Source organism: Eumetopias jubatus, unplaced genomic scaffold (genome assembly GCF_037043125.1).
Source record: "Eumetopias jubatus isolate StellerSeaLion01/CBP00866 unplaced genomic scaffold, mEumJub1_p1.0 scaffold_8, whole genome shotgun sequence".
In the NCBI taxonomy this organism is placed as follows: Eukaryota; Metazoa; Chordata; class Mammalia; order Carnivora; family Otariidae; genus Eumetopias; species Eumetopias jubatus.
Window position 1 is genome coordinate 141,875,274 of NW_028274814.1, and position 8,690 is coordinate 141,883,963.

Below are 8,690 nucleotides of genomic sequence, written 5' to 3' on the forward strand. Positions count from 1 at the left end.
CTGGCTGGTGTGCATGGGGGTGAGACTGCAGGATGCCCTGGGGAAGCTGCTCCTTTTGCTGTCCCAGCCCCAAAGACAAATGGGAGAGTCTTGAGTGAGTTTGCTCCCTGAGGCAGACACTCCCCATCCTGATGGAAAAAAGCCCAAGTGGGCTGGCCATAACCACAACCCCATAACTTCCTGCCAGGTCCTGGCTTGTGCGATGGGGCCTTCAGACTCTGGCCAGATGCCCACGCAGTTTCTAGGATGCCAAAGGAAGCATCTGGAACCTTGAGTCTCTGGGGCTCCAGGTATCCAGGTTCCCCATGGGGCTAGCTGCCGAAGCAGGGCGCTGTCCCACATACCCCACGGCTCCTGGGTATACCCCTATGTCTCAGGCACTCATCTTGATGGTGGGGGACAGAGGGTGGCCAGTGGCCCTGGTTGTTCAGTCCAGGTGGGCTGGTGAAGAGTGGAAGTCCTCCCAGGTGCCCACACCCTGCAAGTGCTGGCTCTAGCCCCAACCCCACAGGGGAACCCTCTCCCGGAGCAGTATCTGGGGCTCCGCACCACTTCCCGAGGGTGTGCGTCACCCTTTTGGACTCGAGATGCTCAGCCCTCACGTTGCTACCCCTTACCCCAGAGGGCACCACCCTGAGGCCCGACTTCTACTCAGGAATCACTCTGCACTTTTTTCGCATTTGATTCTTTCTACACGTGAACGTTTGCAGGCGGAAGCTCATGGTGCCCCGTCTGCTCCAGCCTCAGCCTGCATGTGGGGCAGGTGTGAGCACCCCTAGCCCTGGGAGGGCACCATCCCACGAGTGGGGGACACATAAAGTGATACATGGCTGAGGATCTGCCTGGAACCCCAACAGGGCACCTCAAGTTTGGAGGGGAGCTGACCCTGAGGGGCATCATCCCCAGCCTGGGCAGTACACGTAGGCAGGTCCCGGGGGCGGCTCTCAGTGCAGGCACAGCCGCATGGGCCAGAGTGCTCCTTGAAGTGGACTCAGGCCTGAGACAGGAGCGAACTCAGGAAGCAACCTGAAGGAGCCTCTGGCCCACAGAATAGGGCCTGCCAACAAACGTCACCCCAAACCATGGTCCCCACCCTACTGCCACTGTGGCCTGGGCACCAGAGCCCACTCCCCAGCCTCCCTCCATCCTGGGCCAGTGCCTCAACCTGCACCCACTTGGGATACAGCGTGTGTGGGTTGGGACTTCTGGGGTCACTGCTGGGCTCTGGGCACCCCATCCCACACTCTGGTGAGGTGGAGCCAGAGGGGACGGAGTTCTTGCCCCCGCCCCCCAGTGCTTGCGAGGCCACGATGCCCAGGAGCTAGCGCGCCTGATGCCAGCCTGATGTGCTGAGGACAGGCTTGCAGGTCCAGGCTCACCCAGGAAAGCCAGGGTTGATCTTCCCGCTGTCCCTGGTCTAGCTCTCCTCCAGCACCCCTGACCTCTGGGTCAGCCAGATGGGGTGAGTCAGAAGAAACCGTCCTGCCCCAAAGGGCTCCCACCGCACGGGCACAGACCAGGCAGGGAGGATGCAGGCCTTGCTCCGTCGGCTCTGAGGCCTGGGACGGGTGCCACAGCTGGTGCTTGCAGCCGCGAGACAAGTGGGAACCGCTGTGCCACGTGACCTCACGGGCAGGGGCTCTCCTGGGAGCAAGGAGGCCATGTGGCCGCCCAGGCCCTGAGGACCCCGTCCGTGGCCACCCCGGGATGGGCCCACCTGCTGCATGAGACACCTGCCACTGTGAAGGTGCTGTCCGTTTGGGCTGCAGGTGACCAGAAGTGGCCAGCAGGTCCAACCACATGCCATCGTGGTGGAGAAAGGCCCACAGTGGGGGTGGGGATAGGTCCCTTCCCACCTCTGGGGCCCCGACTTGTCTGGGAAGTGACGGCTAGGGACCCCCCCTCCAGTGTCCACAAAGAACTGGCCGCAGCAACTCCTCACAAGCCTCTCTGTTTCGTGTAAGCTTGGGGGGCTGGGACACCCAAGCCTGAGCCCAAAGAGGCCACAGGGGCTCACCCTCCCTGGGTCTCTGCAGCCCCAGTGGCCCCCTGGTGGTCAGAGGGCCCAGAAGTCCAACTGTGGTTGAATCTGAGGGGTCTGACCCAGGGCGGGCACCCCCTCCACACCCTTCCTCAGCACCAGGTTGGAAGGAGACACTTGGGTGCAGACAACCCCGACCAGCACAACGAGACTATTGTTGAATGAATGAGTGAATAAGTGAGTGCCTCGCCGAGACCTTGGGAGACTGGGAGGGGTGCCTGCCAGCAAGGAGGGGCTCCAGAGGAGGTGGCTCCTAGGAGCCCAGGGTGCCGGGAGGCTTCTCATGCTCATCTGCCCACGAGGGCGGCCTCCTCTGGTGGGGGAGGGGCACGGGGTATGAGTTTTGGGGTACATGGATATACGGATGTGGGGCGCGGGCACCGGGATGGGGCGGGGGCTCCATAAGAAATACCATGCTGAGGTTGCACGATTTCGCTAAAATAGCTCTGTATACAAGGTCTCTCATCTATGTGAAGGTTTCCAAAGAAACTAGCCACGTTCTAGGGGCCGCGGGGCGTGGGCACGTCTGTCCCGTCCTGGTCCTCGGCGTCACGGGGTCCACCCCCCGCCGCCCAGGGGCACGAAGGAGGCGCCCTGCAGGACCGCGGCGGGCGGCAGAGAGCCGCACACTAGGCAGGGCGCTGGGAGTTCCCTGCGCAGCCCTTGGGGAGAGAGAGAGAGGGGGGCCCTGAGGCCGTGTTCTCCTGCCCGGCCACGCCCACCTGCCCCGGCCACGCCCTCCCGCCGCGGGCCACGCCCTCCACCCCGGAGCAGGCCCAAGGGCCCCAGAGACCTGTTGCCCCGAGACCACGCGGGGCCCGGGCCACACTCACAGGTTCCTGACGCTGCTCCCGAGGGCACGCCTACCTCATGGCCACCCCGGGCAAGGCCAGCGTCTCGCTGGAAGTCCAGTCCCAGCTGGCTCGCCAGCCCACCCGCTCCCACATCGACTCCACTCTTCTCCCCCCAGCTCTCAGAAAAGCCCAGATCAACGCCAAGGGGTGGTGTCCAGGGGCATCATGTCTCTGGGCACGGGGGCGGGGGGGGGGGGTAAAGGCTGTGGGGATGGGGGAGGTCGCCTTTGTCCTGCTCATTTGCCCTCACAACCCTCTCCCTCCCTGAGGGCGTGGGTGGTCCTAGCCAGGTGGAATAAGTGAGCCTTCAGCGCCCTGGCCCTCCACCCCTAGGAAGGAAGCAGAGGGCTCGCTATAGGAAATTATGAGCACCAATCCCCTTGGAGCCGGTCGCCCCATTACCACCCACGAGCCTCCTCCCATAGCCAGTCTGGGTGTCCACCTGCAGGAGCAGGGCCCAACAGCCCCAGCCCAGCACCCCCGGCCTGCCCCTCAGCCCCTGCTTAGGAGGCCAGGGAGAAGGATGCCGCAGACTTGCGGAGGGAGGTGGCTCCGGAGCCACAATGCCAAGGAGGCGCCCATCCTGCCTCTTCCCCGGGGCACTCCCACTGGCACCTGAATAGGGGCCCCTTCCTCCAGCTCTTCTTAATCCACCCGCCCTCCTCACCATAGGCTGTGCCCAGAAGGACCTAGCTCCTCCTGTCTTGGTGTGCTTGAGCTCACACCCCTGGAGCTGAGGCCCTGTCCCCTCCCAGCCTGGACCAAGATGGGCTGTGGGCACAGAGCTGGACGTCAAGAGGGCAGGGTGGCAGCCGGGCATGGGCTGAATCAGGACCCCGAACCCCAGGCAGGCCAGTGGCTGGAGGGGTTCCGTGCGACGGGAGATTGGACTGTCAGGGCTAGGGGTTTGCCAAGGGCTGATGGATGAACCCTGGGCTCATTGCAAGGCTGTTCTGCACACTGGCTGCCTGGGGTGGGGAGCCATCCACCTCACAGGCAGGCTGCTCTCTGCGCTGGCCCCCAGGACACCAGCCTGCTGGCCCAGGAGGTGGTGGCATTGCTGGGTGAGGGTGCTGTGGCCGGCAGGGCTGCCGATGGGCGGCCCAGCCACGGCTGTGACAGGTGAGGGTGGGCAGGCCGGCCACCCGGAGAGGCCATTCCCCTGTGCTAAAGCTGCTGCTTTGGAAGGGTGTTCACACAGTTCCTCTGACACCCCAGGATGAGGGAGGCCAGCAGACGGGTGAGACCGTGTGCCCCTTTCACGGGGGTGGGAGGGGGGTCAGGGTCTCCAAAAATCTGAAACCTTGGCCAGGCTCCCCTGTTCTTGTGCTCCAGGCTTCTAGCCTTTGCTCTTGCTCCAAGGTTCCACCCCCGTGCCCCAGGAGTGGCAGGGCCCCGTGCCAGGCTCCCTCCCCTGCCTGCCGTGCAGGGCCTGTGAGTCAGCCCTGAGGCTGCCCGTGGCCCAGAACCCAGCTGGCATGCCTGTTACAGCCTGTACCGGGCAGGGGGGATCCCGGCCTCCGGGCCAGGGCACTCCCCAGCCAGCAACCGCCCAGCCCAGCAGCACCACCCTCTGGGACACCGTGCCTATCAGAGCCACTCACTGCCAATGGCCTGGGCTGAGTCACTCCTCCAGAAGGTGGGTGGGGTGGATGGGAGCAGGGCCCCCCCCCTCCCCCAGCACCTATGCAAAGCAGCCCATGGCTTCCTGGAGCCTTAAGCAGATGCTGATCCAGAGCCCAGGAACAAGGCCTCCCTGAGGGGGCTGGGACAAGCCTGCCCCACAGGACATGCCAGAGCCTGTAGGGTACAAGCAGGCACATACTGGGCACGGGCTGGGGACAAGCAGCAGGAGGGAGGGAGGAAGAGGGAGGGACGGAGGAGGGAGGGGGGAGGGGGAAAGAAAACCACTCTCCGCGAACAAGGGAGAGAGGGAACCGGCTCTAAGTGGCAAGTGCACTCGTGGAAAATCTCCAGCCGATACCGCTGGTGGACGCCTGCCCACTCTCTCGTGGAGGTGCCCGCCGGTGCAATCAGGCAAGACTGAGAAACAAAGGCACAGAGATCAGAAGGGGTGGTGTGATTATGTAGAAAATCCAAAGGCATCCCAGACTACTAGAACCAAGAAGTCAATTACCAGCACTTTGGGCTAGAGGGTCAATGGAATATTCTATACGTTAGCACAAATAAATGGAACATAAAATTTAAAACACCACTTATAACACTTATAAGTGGAATCTGAAAAGAAAAAAAGTCAAACTCATAGAAACAGAGTAGAAAGTGGCTGCCAGGGGCCGGGTGCAGGGGAGACGGGGAGGCTGGTCGAGGGTCCACGCGCTGAGCTTGGAGACGAGTGAGGCCTGAGGGTGTGGTATGAAGCGTGGTGACTACAGCTGCTGAGAGAGCAGACTCTACACGTTCTTACCGAAAAAAACAGAAAAAAAGGATAAAAACACCATTCATAAAAGTATCAAAATTTGTTTAAAAAAATACATTTATAAACATATCAAAAATACATCAGATACGTATGAATAAGTTTGATTTAAACAGTCCATGCTAAAACACTGCGGAGGAAAACTAAAGAACCCCCAAAGGAATGTGGAGTACATCACCCCCGTATCCCAGGATGTCCTTTCGCCCTAAAATGATCTGTAGATGCGATGCAGGCCCGGTCAGAACCCCACCAGGTCTTTCTTGTAGAAATGTACAGGCTGATGGCAAAACTTACATGAAGATTCAAAAGAGAATAGCCTAGGCAATGCTGAGTAGGAGACCGCTGGAGAACTTACGCTATCGCATTCCCCAACTTTTTTCCAATCTGCGACCCTTAAGGCCCTGCATAAATGTGATATTGGTATAGGGACAGGTAAACAGAAAACTGGGCCAGACTAGGGAATCCAGAGTTCATTCCGGAGAGTCTGTTTCTGATGAGGACGCCAAAGCAATGCAATGGGGGTAAGCAAGCCTTCCCATGATGGCACTGGGTCCGCTGGCCTTCATCGTGAAAACCACAGTCCTTGGCCCCTTCACAGCACATGCAAAAATGAATTCAGGATGGATCACAGACCAAAATGTGAAGATCAAAACCGCAGAGCTTCTAGAAGGAGCCACTTGGCAAACATCTCTATGACTTAGGTGTAGACCAAGCTATTTCAGACAAAATGCCAAAAGCACTAGCCACAAAAGGGAAACCTGATCAATTAGGCTTCGTGAAATATTTCTACTTCTCAAAAGGCGTCACTAAGGAAGTGAAAAGGCAAGCCACTGACTAGGAGAAAATATTCCCAGTACACATATCTGACCAATAAAAACACAGCATATATAAAAACCAAAACAAATAAATAACAAAAACATAAAGGACCTAATTTAAAAATGGGCAAAGGAGGTGTGGGGCTAGGGGCCCCGGGGCGGCGGGGGCTCCCGGCGCGGGCGGCGGTGGGTCGGGAGGGCCTGGACATGGCGCTGAGGGGCCGCCCCGCGGGAAGATGAATAAGGGCTGGCTGGAGCTGGAGAGCGACCCTGGCCTCTTCACCCTCCTGGTGCAAGATTTCGGTGTCAAAGGGGTGCAGGTGGAGGAGATCTATGACCTTCAGAGCAAATGTCAGGGCCCAGTGTATGGATTCATCTTCCTGTTCAAATGGATTGAAGAACGCCAATCCCGTCGCAAGGTGTCTACCTTGGTGGATGATACGTCTGTGATTGATGATGATATTGTGAATAACATGTTCTTTGCCCATCAGCTGATCCCCAACTCTTGTGCCACTCATGCCCTGCTGAGCGTTCTCCTGAACTGCAGCAATGTGGACCTGGGGCCTACACTGAGTCGCATGAAGGACTTCACCAAAGGCTTCAGCCCTGAGAGCAAAGGATATGCGATTGGCAATGCCCCAGAGTTGGCCAAGGCACATAATAGCCATGCCAGGCCTGAGCCACGCCACCTCCCCGAGAAGCAGAATGGCCTTAGTGCCGTGCGGACAATGGAGGCGTTCCACTTTGTCAGCTATGTGCCTATCACGGGACGGCTTTTCGAGCCGGATGGGCTGAAGGTCTACCCCATTGACCACGGGCCCTGGGGGGAGGTTGAGGAGTGGGCAGACAAGGCCCGGCGGGTCATCATGGAGCAAATCGGCCTCGCCACCGCAGGGGAGCCCTACCATGACATCGCTTCAACCTGATGGCGGTGGTGCCTGACCGCAGGATCAAGTATGAGGCCAGCTGCATGTGCTGAAGGTGAACCGTCAGACAGTACTGGAGGCCCTGCAGCAGCTGATTAGGGTAACACAGCCAGAGCTGATTCAGACCCACAAGTCTCAGGAGCCACAGCTGCCCGAGGAGTCCAAACCAGCCAGCAGCAAGTACCCCCTGGCGCTGGAGGCAAGCAGGGCCGCAGCTGCCTCTGAGGCCACTCACACAGATGGTGTGGAGGAGGTGGCTGGTTCATGCCCCCAAGCCCCAACCCACAGCCCTCCCAGCAAACCCAAGCTGGTGGTGAAGCCTCCCGGGAGCAGCCTCAACGGGGTTCCTCCCAAACCCACTCCCATTGTTCAGCGGCTGCCGGCCTTTCTGGACAATCACAACTATGCCAAGTCCCCCATGCAGGAGGAGGAAGACCTGGCAGCAGGTGTGGGCCGCAGCCGAGTCCCCATCCGCCACCCCCAGCAGTACTCCGATGATGAGGACGACTATGAGGATGATGAGGAAGACGACGTGCAGAACACCAACTCTGCCATCCGGTACAAGCGGAAGGGCCCGGGGAAGCCGGGGCCACTGAGCGGCTCTGGGGATGGGCAGCTGTCAGTGCTGCAGCCCAACACCATCAACGTCTTGGCTGAGAAGCTCAAAGAGTCCCAGAAAGACCTCTCGATTCCTCTGTCCATCAAGGCAAGTAGCGGGGCGGCCAGCCCGGCCGTGGCGGCCCCCACACACTCACAGCCCTCGCCCACCCCCAGCAACGAGACCACTGACACGGCCTCCGAGATTGGCAGCGCTTTCAACTCGCCGCTGCGGTCGCCCATTCGCTCAGCCAACCCAACGCGGCCCTCCAGCCCGGTCACCTCCCACATCTCCAAGGTGCTTTTCGGAGAGGATGACGGCCTGCTGCGTGTTGACTGCATCCGCTACAATCGCGCTGTACGCGACCTGGGTCCTGTCGTCAGCACGGGCCTGCTGCACCTGGCTGAGGACGGCGTGCTGAGCCCCCTGGCACTGACAGAGGGTGGGAAGGACTCCTCCCCCAGCAGCAGACCAAGCCAAGGCAGCCAGGGGTCCAGCAGCCCGGAAGAGAAGGAGGTAGCAGAGGCTGTGGACAGCAGAGAGAAGCTTGGCTTGGCCAGGCCTGGTGAGCCCTTGAGCGGAGAGAAGTACTCTCCCAAGGAGTTGCTGGCACTGCTGAAGTGTGTGGAGGCAGAGATCGCAAACTATGAGGCCTGCCTCAAGGAAGAGGTGGAGAAGAGGAAGAAGTTCAAGATCGACGACCAGAGGAGGACCCACGACTATGATGAGTTCATCTGCACCTTCATCTCCATGCTGGCCCAGGAAGGCATGCTGGCCAACCTGGTGGAACAGAACATCTTGGTGCGGCGGCGCCAAGGGGTCAGCATCGGCCGGCTCCACAAGCAGCGGAAGCCTGACCGGTGGAAACGCTCGCGCCCTTACAAGGCCAAGCGCCAGTGAGGACTGCTGGCCCGTACTCTGCAGCCGCTCTTGCCGCATGGCCCCCGCAGGGGCCCCTTCCCCGCCCCACTCCCCCTCTTCCCAGTATTACTGAAAAGTTCCAGCCAGAGAGCTCAGCCCCT

At 60.2% G+C, this 8,690-nt stretch overlaps 1 pseudogene; it reads left to right on the forward strand.

Annotated features, from left to right (window-relative positions):
• The first annotated feature begins 6,286 nt into the window (after positions 1 to 6,286).
• LOC114218557 (ubiquitin carboxyl-terminal hydrolase BAP1 pseudogene) lies at positions 6,287 to 8,690 on the forward strand (annotated as a pseudogene).